Below are 14577 nucleotides of genomic sequence, written 5' to 3'. Positions count from 1 at the left end.
AAAATCAATCCAGACATTGCTTCATTTGGGTATCGAATGGACTTTGGCGCCAGTGTCAATGCGGGAGTGTTGCTCTTTGCAGTTTTTTTTCGTTTGCAGTTTTGATACTTTCTCAGTCATTGTTCTGTCGAAGGCAAGAACAGCCCTCTAGTCCCGATCCCGGGAAAGGTTCGGAGAAGGAGAAACAAATTCCTCCTTACCCGTTTTCCAGTTTTGGGTTCGACGGCGTGCAATCAGCAAATTTTTCATCTTTGCTTGCCTTGCATTTTGGGAAGCATTGCAGATGGAGAGGGAAGGTCATTGCATCCGGTTGGCTTTGTAACAATATTGTAACCTTTTTACTTATGGGTCAGGGAAAAAACTTGTTTCAAGTTTTACTACTGCTGTTGGATGACATTGATGATTATTTTAGTGTTTACGAGATAGTTGTCTTTGAATTATATGTCGCACTAATATTGTGCTAGTATTTTTAACAATTTCATCACAAAATGAGTTACATTTTATTTATTGTTATCATCGTCTTAAATTTAAAATAAATTCCTTAGACTGTATCTTATTTTATGCCCTTGATCTTATTTTTGAATACAAATTTAGATGTATTAAAATCAAACAAAGTACACACAGTATTAAAAGCACTGAAATATTTGTCCAGAGGGTTATTAAAGCCGTAACTAGTCCTATATAACATACAGAAGGTCAGGGTGGTGCTTTGCTGAACAGAAGCCAACCAACACCTCCTACCTGATGACGTGACCCTGATGACGTGACCCGTCCACCGTAGCCTCTTGATTATCGCGGTATGGACGATTATTAGTTCTCTCAGCAGCTGATGCGGCTCTTGGTTCATTCGCCTTCTCCAAGTCCCGTCTTCTATCTGCACTCCGCCGTAGATGGAACGCAACACCTTCAGTTCGAAAACTCCAAGGCGCGTTGGTCCTCTGCTCGTAGGGTCCATGTTTCGTACCCATAGAGGACGACCGGTCTAATCAGCGTTTTGTAGATGGTTAACTTCGTGTTACGGCGAATTTTATTCGATCGTAGAGTTCTGCGGAGTCCAAAGTAAGCACGATTTCCTGCCACAATGCGCCTCTGAATTTCTCTGCTGGTGTCGTTGTCGGCGGGTCACCAGTGAGCCCAAGTACACGAATTCTTCAACCGCCTTGATTTCATCACCGTCGATATAAATTCGGGGTGGCGGCTGCGGTGATTCCTTCCTGGATCCCTTTGCCATCATGTACTTTGTCTTCGACACATTAATGACTAATCCGATTCGCCTGGCTTCACTCTTAAGTCGGATGTACGTGTCCGCCATCGTCTCAAATTTACGAGCAATAATATCAATATCATCGGCGAAACCAAGCAGCTGAACGGACTTCGTGAAAATCGTCCCACTCGTGTTTATCCCCGCTCTCCTTATTACACCCTCTAAAGCAACCTTGCCGTAACCCTCTGCGAGATTCGAAGGGACTCGAGAGTGTCCCTGATACTCGAACTATGCACATCACTCGATCCATCGTCGCCTTGATTAATCGTATCAGTTTATCCGGGAATCCGTATTCGTACATAATCTGCCATAGTTGTTCTCGATCGATTTTATCATACGCCGATTTGAAATCGATGAACAAGTGATGTGTGGGCACGTTGTATTCGCGGTATTTCTGCAACACCTGGCGAACATCTGGTTCGTTGTAGCGCGTTCACCCATGAATCCAGTTCGATATTGCCCTACGAACTCTCTTGCAATCGGTGATAGACGGTGGCATACAATTTGAAAGAGTACCTTGTATGCAGCACTCAGAGTACACTTGTATGCAGTACGCAGTGCGCGTAGTTCCCGCAAATCAACTTATCGCCCTTTTTGTAGATGAGACACACGATACCTTCCATTCACTCCTCCGGTAATACTTCCTTGGTAATGACCCAGTGTAGTGCTCTCACCAGTGCTTCTCCGTGTTTTAGTAACTCGCTTGGTAGTCGATCTGCTCCAGCGGCCTCCTCCTCAATCTCTTGTTGGTCAGGGGCCGGAAGTCTTTCGTCCTGTGCACATATTCCTAGATCTGTTACCACACGCCACCTTCGGTACTTGCAACGTCGCCATTGAGGTGCTCATCGTAATGCTACCGCCACCTCTCGACCACCTCACGCTCGCTCGTGAGAATATTCCCGTGATTATGTCGGCTTGTGGCACGAAGCCTCTGCGCGAGCGGTTCAGCTTCTCGTAGAACTTTCGTGTGTCCTTAGCGCGGTACAGCTCTTCCATCGCTTCGCGATCTCGTTCTTCCTGCTGGCGCTTCTTCATCCGGAAGACTGAGTTCTGCCTGTTCCGCGCCTGTTTGTAACGTGCCTCATTCGCTCTTGTACGGTGTTGCAGCATTCTCGCCGATACTGCATTCTTCTCGTTATTCAACTGTTCACATTCGCCGTCGCACCAGTCGTTTCTGTGATTCGGAGTCGCGAAGCCTAGTGCTGTAGCCGAGGTACTACCTATAGGGCACTGCACTGTTTTGATTTTGTATGAGATTTTGACGTTTCTTGGCCTTGTTGTTTACAAAATTTCTGTAAGAGTGAAAGAGAAGGAGAGAATTTCATGCAGTGCCCTATGGCGGATCGGATGTCCCTCTAGCCATCTTCAAGTGTAGCTGCGACAGGATGCTTGGATTGCTCAAAAAAAAAACTTTTATTAAAGTGCGTCTTGTCGATTAACCCTCCCTGAAAAAATCAGTCGCATCAAAAAAAGTTACACGAGCGGTCGCATCGTGTACTCAGTACACTGCATACGCTTTCAATTATGGTTTATATGCTTTACTAGATACAATGTTGGTGTCTCCAGCAAAAAAGTCCAACTGGATAATGCGCGTCTGATAGTGGACATGTGGAACCGGTCAACACGATCTGGTCCTGTCCCGGGTGTCGGAATGGCCCTCGCGGGAACCTGTTTCGAGGACATTTCAGTTATGGCACCAAAACTAGGCATGCGACGGCTCTATCTTCATGATTTTCCATATCCATTATTTCAGTAACCATGAAAATAACCAGTGACCTCCCTGGCCAACCCGTGGCCACCGGAATGTACCCTGGAGGAACAATCCTAAAATATCTCAAAAAGTACCCCACAGTAACGGGTGGCCACTAAATAACGGGAATGCTTTGAATGTGCTCTTAAAAATATATGATTTTTAAAAATGGCAATCTGAATTTAACTATCATAAAGGTTTAACAATGTAGGGTAATTCATGTATTTTGGACAGGCTGAAGACAACGTTGGAAACATCATCCCCTAGCTTCATTAGAAAGCAATTGATTATTTCGCAAAGTTACTAATACGCTTAAAATATGACTGTACTTTACGTTCCTGGTGACAAAAACCTTAACGAAAGCATTTTAAGCTGAGAAAATCACAATTTCCAATCGCCTGTTAGAATTGAATTTTGGACACTCTCAGGTATATATAATTTGGACAGGGCAATTATCTCAATGTTTAGCCATGAATACTGCTACATCATGGAAGTAGCATAAATTAACAAGTATTTTCTTGCAAATAATCAAATTTCTTCGCTTAACTGGCATCTATTTTGATAACTATTACAGTTTTTGTTAAAATCGAGGAAATATCGCCAGACCCACAGAATACGCCTCCGAGTATGCAATCGCATAGCATCTCCATGTAGTTCGTCAGATGTCTAAAATATATTTACAGTAGAAAACTTGTAATGTAATTTGGACACCACCTATTTCAAGCGTTCTCGATGAATGTTAAGAGATTGGCTGCCTAATGTTTCTTTATTGAACATTTTTCATTGCAATCAGGCATTTAAATTTCTTATAATTATTAATTCAACGATTTTGAGGCGAATATTGTATGTGATGGCGAAGTGTATGTCGTCTTGCATACCTGTGCATTTGAGGGGTTTTAGTGAAATAATTTACATTTTCGATCATTTTGAAGTAAATTCTTAATTGTTAAGCGTATTTTCACCGTAAGTCATCAGAATAGGGTCTACTTGATTCAATAATCGATATTGAGAAGTATCTACTTTTATAGGCTCTCCGGAACAAGACATACAACGCCGTGCCTGTCCAAATTACATACATGTCCAAATTATATTTTTTACCCTACGTCCATGGAATATATAAAATTTAAGAAAGTTGAACGTAGTAATTTGTACAGTATTGTTTTGCAGTGATGTTGGAGCAACTGCTTTGTACGACTTTTTAGAGTTTACTTTCACGCATTTTCTGCGTCTGTGAAATCGTTGGTCAAAATAAATGGTTTCTCAGCTACCTTTAGCATCTACACACTCAAACAGTAATAAGAAAAAATGGGGATACTGACTTGTTTTTTTTTTTGCTTTGGTTGTAGCCTTTTCCCGTAAATGACATTTATAGAAATTTCCAAAAAATGTTATTTTTCTGTATCACCAAAACGTGTCGATGTAATTTGTGCACTGCGGTTCATTGTTGAACTTTTTTTGTGCTATTTTTTTTTTATAACGAACCATTTACATGTTGTTCAATGTGTAAATGTGATTTGATGTAAATATTTGTTATTTAACAAGGCATTCTATTGATTTATCCAGCCCATGTCACAAAATAAGATTTTATTATGTGAAATGATATCATGCTAATTGGTTTTGCTAGTTTTCCTCTATTTCCTTCAGGATCTGTTTCTTGGGATGCCGAAATGTGGAATTCATTCAAAACCGGGCGGGTTCTAGTTTTATAATGGTATTATAATGATTATAATTATATTTACAGAATCCACATCGCTCGGCCCGCCCAGCCAAGGGCATCATGACGGAGAGGCGCCCCCGGGGAGCTCGCCGGCAAGAACCGGTAGAACCGAGACATCGTAGCCGATCCCCAGCCATCGTCCCCGGTAACGGTCGCCGGTAGCAGCAGCACGCGCGCGGACCTCGTCCCCACTTGCGTCCCCGGCATTGACCGAGGGCGGCGCCCACGCGCGGAACCCGCCCTTTGCGACTCCAACAAGACGCGCACCACGGAGCGCAACAGAATCCCCCGAGGATTTCTGTCACCGAACTCCGACTACCCACGGCGGGTGAGCTTCGGAGGGGCTTCGTCTATCGCCCCACCATCATCCGCGCCTCAGGAGTCACCGGCTGCCTTGTCCGGCTTCGACAGCCGGCAAATGGCGACTCTTGAGGCTATGATGGCTCGCGCAGTGCGTCGAGCTCTTGCACCGTTACGCCATCCGGGACAAATTGGCTGAAAGCGGATTGGGACCACTACTGCTACCGCAGGTGGATGCAGACCGCTTCGCCTTGTACCTGAACGACCGGGTGGGGAGAACGGACACGCTCCCAGAGCTCTTAAGACAGGCCATACGGTGTATTCACCCCCGTGGGCATGTGAGTGTCCAACCAATGTTACAAAAATACAACATGGAACCCTACAAATTCTCGGGCCCCACGTTGGGCGCCATGTTACAAAAATACAACATGGAACCCTACAAATTCTAGGGCCCCAAGTTGGGCGCCATGTTACAATAATAAAAGAAATTAATTATTACAAAGTATTAACATATCACAACACATAGAGCCTTACAAATGCACAAATTAGGAACATCACAAATCGACGCAGCACAACACATAACATAAATGTGCGACAGGATGCTTGGATTGCTCAAAAAAAAAACTTTTATTAAAGTGCGTCTTGTCGATTAACCCTCCCTGAAAAAATCAGTCGCATCAAAAAAAGTTACACGAGCGGTCGCATCGTGTACTCAGTACACTGCATACGCTTTCAATTATGGTTTATATGCTTTACTAGATACAATGTTGGTGTCTCCAGCAAAAAAGTCCAACTGGATAATGCGCGTCTGATAGTGGACATGTGGAACCGGTCAACACGATCTGGTCCTGTCCCGGGTGTCGGAATGGCCCTCGCGGGAACCTGTTTCGAGGACATTTCAGTTATGGCACCAAAACTAGGCATGCGACGGCTCTATCTTCATGATTTTCCATATCCATTATTTCAGTAACCATGAAAATAACCAGTGACCTCCCTGGCCAACCCGTGGCCACCGGAATGTACCCTGGAGGAACAATCCTAAAATATCTCAAAAAGTACCCCACAGTAACGGGTGGCCACTAAATAACGGGAATGCTTTGAATGTGCTCTTAAAAATATATGATTTTTAAAAATGGCAATCTGAATTTAACTATCATAAAGGTTTAACAATGTAGGGTAATTCATGTATTTTGGACAGGCTGAAGACAACGTTGGAAACATCATCCCCTAGCTTCATTAGAAAGCAATTGATTATTTCGCAAAGTTACTAATACGCTTAAAATATGACTGTACTTTACGTTCCTGGTGACAAAAACCTTAACGAAAGCATTTTAAGCTGAGAAAATCACAATTTCCAATCGCCTGTTAGAATTGAATTTTGGACACTCTCAGGTATATATAATTTGGACAGGGCAATTATCTCAATGTTTAGCCATGAATACTGCTACATCATGGAAGTAGCATAAATTAACAAGTATTTTCTTGCAAATAATCAAATTTCTTCGCTTAACTGGCATCTATTTTGATAACTATTACAGTTTTTGTTAAAATCGAGGAAATATCGCCAGACCCACAGAATACGCCTCCGAGTATGCAATCGCATAGCATCTCCATGTAGTTCGTCAGATGTCTAAAATATATTTACAGTAGAAAACTTGTAATGTAATTTGGACACCACCTATTTCAAGCGTTCTCGATGAATGTTAAGAGATTGGCTGCCTAATGTTTCTTTATTGAACATTTTTCATTGCAATCAGGCATTTAAATTTCTTATAATTATTAATTCAACGATTTTGAGGCGAATATTGTATGTGATGGCGAAGTGTATGTCGTCTTGCATACCTGTGCATTTGAGGGGTTTTAGTGAAATAATTTACATTTTCGATCATTTTGAAGTAAATTCTTAATTGTTAAGCGTATTTTCACCGTAAGTCATCAGAATAGGGTCTACTTGATTCAATAATCGATATTGAGAAGTATCTACTTTTATAGGCTCTCCGGAACAAGACATACAACGCCGTGCCTGTCCAAATTACATACATGTCCAAATTATATTTTTTACCCTACGTCCATGGAATATATAAAATTTAAGAAAGTTGAACGTAGTAATTTGTACAGTATTGTTTTGCAGTGATGTTGGAGCAACTGCTTTGTACGACTTTTTAGAGTTTACTTTCACGCATTTTCTGCGTCTGTGAAATCGTTGGTCAAAATAAATGGTTTCTCAGCTACCTTTAGCATCTACACACTCAAACAGTAATAAGAAAAAATGGGGATACTGACTTGTTTTTTTTTTTGCTTTGGTTGTAGCCTTTTCCCGTAAATGACATTTATAGAAATTTCCAAAAAATGTTATTTTTCTGTATCACCAAAACGTGTCGATGTAATTTGTGCACTGCGGTTCATTGTTGAACTTTTTTTGTGCTATTTTTTTTTATAACGAACCATTTACATGTTGTTCAATGTGTAAATGTGATTTGATGTAAATATTTGTTATTTAACAAGGCATTCTATTGATTTATCCAGCCCATGTCACAAAATAAGATTTTATTATGTGAAATGATATCATGCTAATTGGTTTTGCTAGTTTTCCTCTATTTCCTTCAGGATCTGTTTCTTGGGATGCCGAAATGTGGAATTCATTCAAAACCGGGCGGGTTCTAGTTTTATAATGGTATTATAATGATTATAATTATATTTACAGAATCCACATCGCTCGGCCCGCCCAGCCAAGGGCATCATGACGGAGAGGCGCCCCCGGGGAGCTCGCCGGCAAGAACCGGTAGAACCGAGACATCGTAGCCGATCCCCAGCCATCGTCCCCGGTAACGGTCGCCGGTAGCAGCAGCACGCGCGCGGACCTCGTCCCCACTTGCGTCCCCGGCATTGACCGAGGGCGGCGCCCACGCGCGGAACCCGCCCTTTGCGACTCCAACAAGACGCGCACCACGGAGCGCAACAGAATCCCCCGAGGATTTCTGTCACCGAACTCCGACTACCCACGGCGGGTGAGCTTCGGAGGGGCTTCGTCTATCGCCCCACCATCATCCGCGCCTCAGGAGTCACCGGCTGCCTTGTCCGGCTTCGACAGCCGGCAAATGGCGACTCTTGAGGCTATGATGGCTCGCGCAGTGCGTCGAGCTCTTGCACCGTTACGCCATCCGGGACAAATTGGCTGAAAGCGGATTGGGACCACTACTGCTACCGCAGGTGGATGCAGACCGCTTCGCCTTGTACCTGAACGACCGGGTGGGGAGAACGGACACGCTCCCAGAGCTCTTAAGACAGGCCATACGGTGTATTCACCCCCGTGGGCATGTGAGTGTCCAACCAATGTTACAAAAATACAACATGGAACCCTACAAATTCTCGGGCCCCAAGTTGGGCGCCATGTTACAATAATAAAAGAAATTAATTATTACAAAGTATTAACATATCACAACACATAGAGCCTTACAAATGCACAAATTAGGAACATCACAAATCGACGCAGCACAACACATAACATAAATGTGCCCTGTTATCCCGATGGATAACTCCTTCCGATCACAGGATGACGAGGTTTCATTTATTGGTTTGGGTCCGTCAGTCATCCTGGAATTGTAGTTTTGTTGGTAGTATGCCTTTTAGTTCACAGCATTTGTTGCTGTGTTCATAGCTTGGTTTTGTCTAGGAAAACTAATCCTAATCGGGCATCCCGTTTCGGGTTTCGATACTAGAGCTCTATGACTTGAAGTCTGTGTCAGGGAAAGGTTTACGTATCTAGTACTTAATCGCGGCCCGAAATGGCCTGCATGTTGGCAATCGAAATAGGATTGCACTTCATTGACCTCTATCCTGCCAGAACCCTATAAATGTTAATTAATACTAGGGTAATATTTACAAGTTAAAATTCAACATGTAGCACAAGGAACGAACGAATATAGAACTTTAAACACATTAAACAATTATTCTGTCTTATTATTGTAACAAATATTTATACCCGTAACACCAATGCCCCGCTCGCACGTTCTCACAGGGTCGCAACGCGATTTCATTAATCGATTAGCGGCCCTGTGGGAACTAAAATCGGGCAGCACGATCATCCGGGACTGGCGGACGCTGACGGTGCGCATAAGCCAGGCTTGTGCGGCGCTCCGTCAGTCCCGAACAGTGGAGACCTCATTTTTTCTGGCCTTGCCAGGGCCAAGCGGGAGCCCAGTGCCAGGGCCAAGTGGGATTCGAGCTCCGGCCGCTAGCGACGACAGCGACACCGACGGCGACAGTAACGAATGAGAGCCCGCCCCCCCCTCATTATAAGACCCCCCCATTATTGACCAAATTAAAAGTATTAAAATTATAAAAAAAAAAATTAAATTTTAATTCCGAAAAAACTGTATCGGGGGGATGGGTAAACGGGGTTGCACCATTGATATATCATATATGTATCATATACGGGTGTTTCATGATGATATATCATATACCGTAATCCGGGGTATCATTGATCAGCGGGGTAACATTGATCGGCTTGACCCACCTCTTGAAATGTTCAAACAAGCATTTTACATTGAATCAGTTTCTACTATGGAATGGTATATCGTAATCTGCTATCACTTAGCTATTAAACGACATGCAATTTATGAAATCGAATTTCATAAACATTGAATTAAATCGATTTTTCCATAACTGTGTTTCGTAACGCAATGAGATACACTGTCAAACATTCATGCTTGGCGTGAATACTAGATATAATATGAGGTTTGAAATCACTGTATTACTTCAATATGATATCCTAGAGTTGGATTTAATAAACGAAACTTTTATGAAAATGCTATTTTTCAGTAAAATTTACGATTTATTAAAAGTCGACTATAAGGGAGCGGACCTGGTGTGATGGTTAGAACACTTGACTATCACGCCGAGGACCTGGGATCGATTCCCACTCCCGACAAACTCGCAAAATGTGAGTTCTTCCTTCGGAAGGGAAGTAAAGCGTGGGTCCCGAGATGAACTAGCCTAGGGCTAAAAATCTCGTTAATACAAATAAAAAAATAAAAAGTCGACTATCAATTCCTTAAGCCATTGCCTACCTTTAGGCGTTATTCGTGGTTTAGAGGATTTTAATCCTAAAATAACTTAAAAAGTACATTATTTGTAAGAATTTAGACAACATATTCGAAATCAGCGACCCCGAATTTAGTAAGTAAGGGTGTTTTCAACACAAATGAACATTGATCACTGACATGATCAATGTTACCCCAAATCAACACAATCAAAAATTAGATTTAAAAACCCTTTTAAACATGTTTTAAAGTTTTACAATACTTTTTCGAGTAGCTTAACACATACTCAGAGGGCCAGTACTTGTTTTAAAAATATACCTCTCATGCATTTGTTGTTGTTGAAGTTACTCGCATTCTTCCGATCATAAAGTCTGTTCTCTAAGAGGTAATTTTTTTTGCAGATAAACTTGACGTATACGCGTATATAAAACTTTTATTCTGCAGCTTTTGTATTAAAAATAAATTTATTTCCATTTTTCTTATAATCAACCGCTTTTCATCAGTGCTATCAAATGATTTTTTCACCAGTCACGTACAATAAAAAGTATGACACTCTCAATATTTTTGATCACAACACTGGATCGCGTCTAAGTTTCAAATAGATACTATAGTAATTATTAATAATCAAAAAAAAAAAAAAAAATATGAAAATAACTTGTTTAATTCAGGTGGTAGCCTTTACAATAAAGTCAGCATCAGAATATAATTCTCGAAATAATTTACACAGAAAAAAAATTTTTTTTGTTACTAAATGTAAAAATTGTGAAATATTTGAATTGTCATAACTTCTTTGTTTATCAGTTTACCATCACCAAAATTTTATGGTAGATAGCTGATATAATGGGCCATTTCCCTTAAAAAATTGACGTTGGTAAAAAGCTAGGGTTTTGAGATATTTGAGTTTTTGTGACAAGGATCATATTTTTTTAAAGTAAAAAAAGAAATTTTTTACAGTGTATATTTTCTAAGAAATCATCATTTAGTTATCTAACTTTGCTGAAAAATTCATAACAATCGAACAATCCGTTTTTGCTGTACAGCTTTTAAAATATTTTTTAACTATTTTCGCATACACCCTTTTGAAAAGTTAGTCGTGAGTGAATATGAAGGTTTAATATCGAAAAAAGGCGATTTACATGAAATTGAAAAATTGTGCAAAGTTTCAGATATTTTTGAAATGGTCGCTCAGGATCTGCCAGTCGATCCTCTCCGTGGAATCCCTCTCTTTCCCCCCCCTGAGAGCAGCTGACACTGACCCTCTTTTGAGCCAATGGCTAAAATGGACCCGGATACTTGGACATCGGCGAAAGGCAACTCATAATGGACCCCCAATCGGACTGGAAACAGGAACAACCAACAGCCATACATCAGCTTCCTCGTGCTCATCATACTACCATGATAGGGTAGAAAGAGAAAGAAGCGCAACGGCAACCAGTTGGATATAGAAGAAATATGATAGAATAAATTTAGGCGCTGTACAAATTGTAAGTACAGCTTCCAATAGGAATCGCTCACGCAGTGCCCTAGTGGACAGAAGAGCTGTAAATTGAAGAATGTGATTGAAGAATAAAGCTGATCGTTGAGTCAGATTTGTTCGCGAGCTCCATAATCAAAAACTGTTTATTAAGGTCCGATTTACTGCTTATCCTGAACGGACATTTTATTTCTATGCTAAACTGTCTACAGCATTGACATGAATCGATTGCGTTGGGTGATCGACGCTTAAAAACCCACAATGATGTTCTGATGATCTTTCTTCCACATTTTGGGCAAGTATTGCCATTTTGCACGATTCAGTAGTTAAATTGTACGCTACTTCTAGGTGCACTGCACGCACTGTTATGCACGTAAAGAGCGCTACCCATATAGAACCGTTGCCGAACTTCATTCACGACGGTTTCTCTACTGCTGTGTCCATATTGCTGATGATAGTACCGTGATTTCGGGTGAAATTGATCACTTTTCACAGTTTTTGGCTTCTAATTGTTGAATAGTTGTCAATATGGTCAAACTCATTGCTTTAAAACAAGTACGACGGGTTGCATCAGTCAACGAGGTTGAAACTTTTACTGTAAATCATATTATTGCAATAAATATCAGTTAAAACAAAACAAACAATCAGATAGTTTCGGGGTGAAATTGATCAGTCAGTGAAATGTCTTTGTATGTGCTGAAAATAAATTTTCCATATGAATTCATCACCCCAGAATGCGAAAAGCTTTGTAAAACTTATACAAGTTTGGTGAAATCTTAATAAACCTAAAGAAAACGCCTAAAAGTATGCAATTTTCATACTAAATAAGTCATTACTTTAGCAAAAGTACAATTTTATGCATAAATTTGAATATTTGTAGAACTTTTGATGACGAAATCGGATTTAGCAAACACTTGGCAGCTATGAACATTCATTCTAATATTGATTCCATGTACGATACAGCTATGGTAACAAAAGTTTGAAAGTGGCTTTTATATTCGCCAAACACGCAGGTTTGGAAAATATTAAATTGAATACAGAAATATGTGACTAATTAGCTGTAAAACATGTAAACTCATCATTCAATAACCCTTGAGCCAGATGATGGTCATTTTCTACAAATTGTTTTAAGTTCAAAGCTTTATTTTTGACAAATAAAAATTGCCCTCACGTCGATCAATTTCACCCCACTGATCAATTTCACCCGAAATCACGGTACTCTACTAATCTTCTCGTTACGATGTGATTCTTCGGTAGGATTATAGGGTATCTCGAATCGAACGCTGCATATTCGGCCGCCTCAGTGCGACCTTCCATCCGAACGACTCCTTCTTCATCCAGGAACGACGCCAAACGATACAACATGCTCGACTTTTCAAGCGGCATCTTGGGTGTTTCGGGGTCCTTATTCTTCATTAACGTTATCACTTCATCAGCGAACTCATCCGCCTGAGCAGCTTTCCACAAAACATTCTCCGCCGCTAGGTACTCTTCTTGTCGCAACGGCACTTCATTTATCCGAGTCACTCCGGTTCGCTTTTTGTCCTTCCTCAGTGCTTCAATCGGCTTTTTTTTTTGCACGCACCGACGGCAGTTAGATACGAAGCGGAACAGCGTGGCGACTGTCTGCACCATTACTGTCAACGCGAGATATGCTACATCCTCTCGATCAAGCCGTCCGGTAAAACAATATGATGAAGAAGTACACACGCTCGAAGCCCTTCGGCTACTTCCACTCTGGGGCTATTCTGATCCGGCCATTCTTCCATACTTAGCTGCAGGAACTCGGGTCCCCGATACCACCGACTCGTCGATACGATCTCTGTTTCTTTGCACCATTTCGTCAGGTAATCCGCTGGATTGCACTTTGTACTAACCCAGCGCCAGTCCTCTGGATTTGTGATGCTGACAATCTCTACGATCCGGTTGGCGACAAATGGCTTGTACCTCCGCTGGTCTGATCGCACCCAGGACACCACCGTGTTGGAATCGCTCCATATAAACCTCTTTCTTCACGGGATACGAATGGTTTTTGCAAATTGAATTTACCATTCGCGCACCCAATACCGCAGCTTCCAATTCCATCCTTGGGGTAGACATATACTGGAACGGTGCCACTTTCGCTTTTGCCTTGATGATTGCACAATGTACGTCTCCGCCGTGGTCGATCCTGAAGTAGGCGACGCATCCATATGCTGCTTCTCCGGCGTCGGTGAAGACATGAAGTTGCACCGATTCGTATGCCTTTGAGTCCAATCTTCCGAGGTAGCACCGTGGAACACGAATTTCGTCGATTTGATGAAACAACTTCGTCCATTGCACCCACCGCTTGTAGTGTTCCTCTTTTAGCCGTTCGTTCCAGTCGATATCACTGCGCTACAAATCCTGCATAATGATCCTGCCGTGTATTAACAGTGGAGCGAGAAACTGCTTCGGATCGAACATACTCGCAATGCACCTCAGTGCAATTTTCTTCGTAGGCCAGGCTCCTTCTCGAATGTAGGCCTGTAGGTCCTCCCGTATCTCCGTCGAAAAGACGAAGTTGTCGCCTTCCGGATCCTACAACACTCCAAGGACTCTCTCCGTTGGTCAGTTCTTGTCGACTTCTAGCAGCTTGGCCACACACTGTGGCTCTCCGAGTTGGCGCAGAACTTCCTCCGAATTGCTGATCCAGTTCCGAATCTCGAAGCCTCCTTTGGCATGCACAATACGCACGTCCGTTGCTCTCCGTACAGCTTCCTCTTCGTTGTCGGCGCTATCGAAGTAGTCATCGACGTAGTGCTTCCTGATAATTGCATCCGCCGCTTCCGGATACTGCTCGGCGTGTTCCTGGGCGTTCAAATTCTTCACAAATTGTGCCGAACAGGGTGAGTAGCTCGAACCAAAGATGATAACGTCCATCACGTAGATCTCCACGTCACCGTCCGCACCCGGAAAAAGGAACCGCTGTGCTTGGCGATCTTCTGGTCGAACCATGGCTTGGTGGAACATTTCCTTTATGTCTCCTCCAAAGGCAATCTTCCTCTCCCG

Source organism: Aedes albopictus, chromosome 2 (genome assembly GCF_035046485.1).
Source record: "Aedes albopictus strain Foshan chromosome 2, AalbF5, whole genome shotgun sequence".
Lineage (NCBI taxonomy): Eukaryota > Metazoa > Arthropoda > Insecta > Diptera > Culicidae > Aedes > Aedes albopictus.
Note: the sequence above shows the minus strand (reverse complement) of the source record.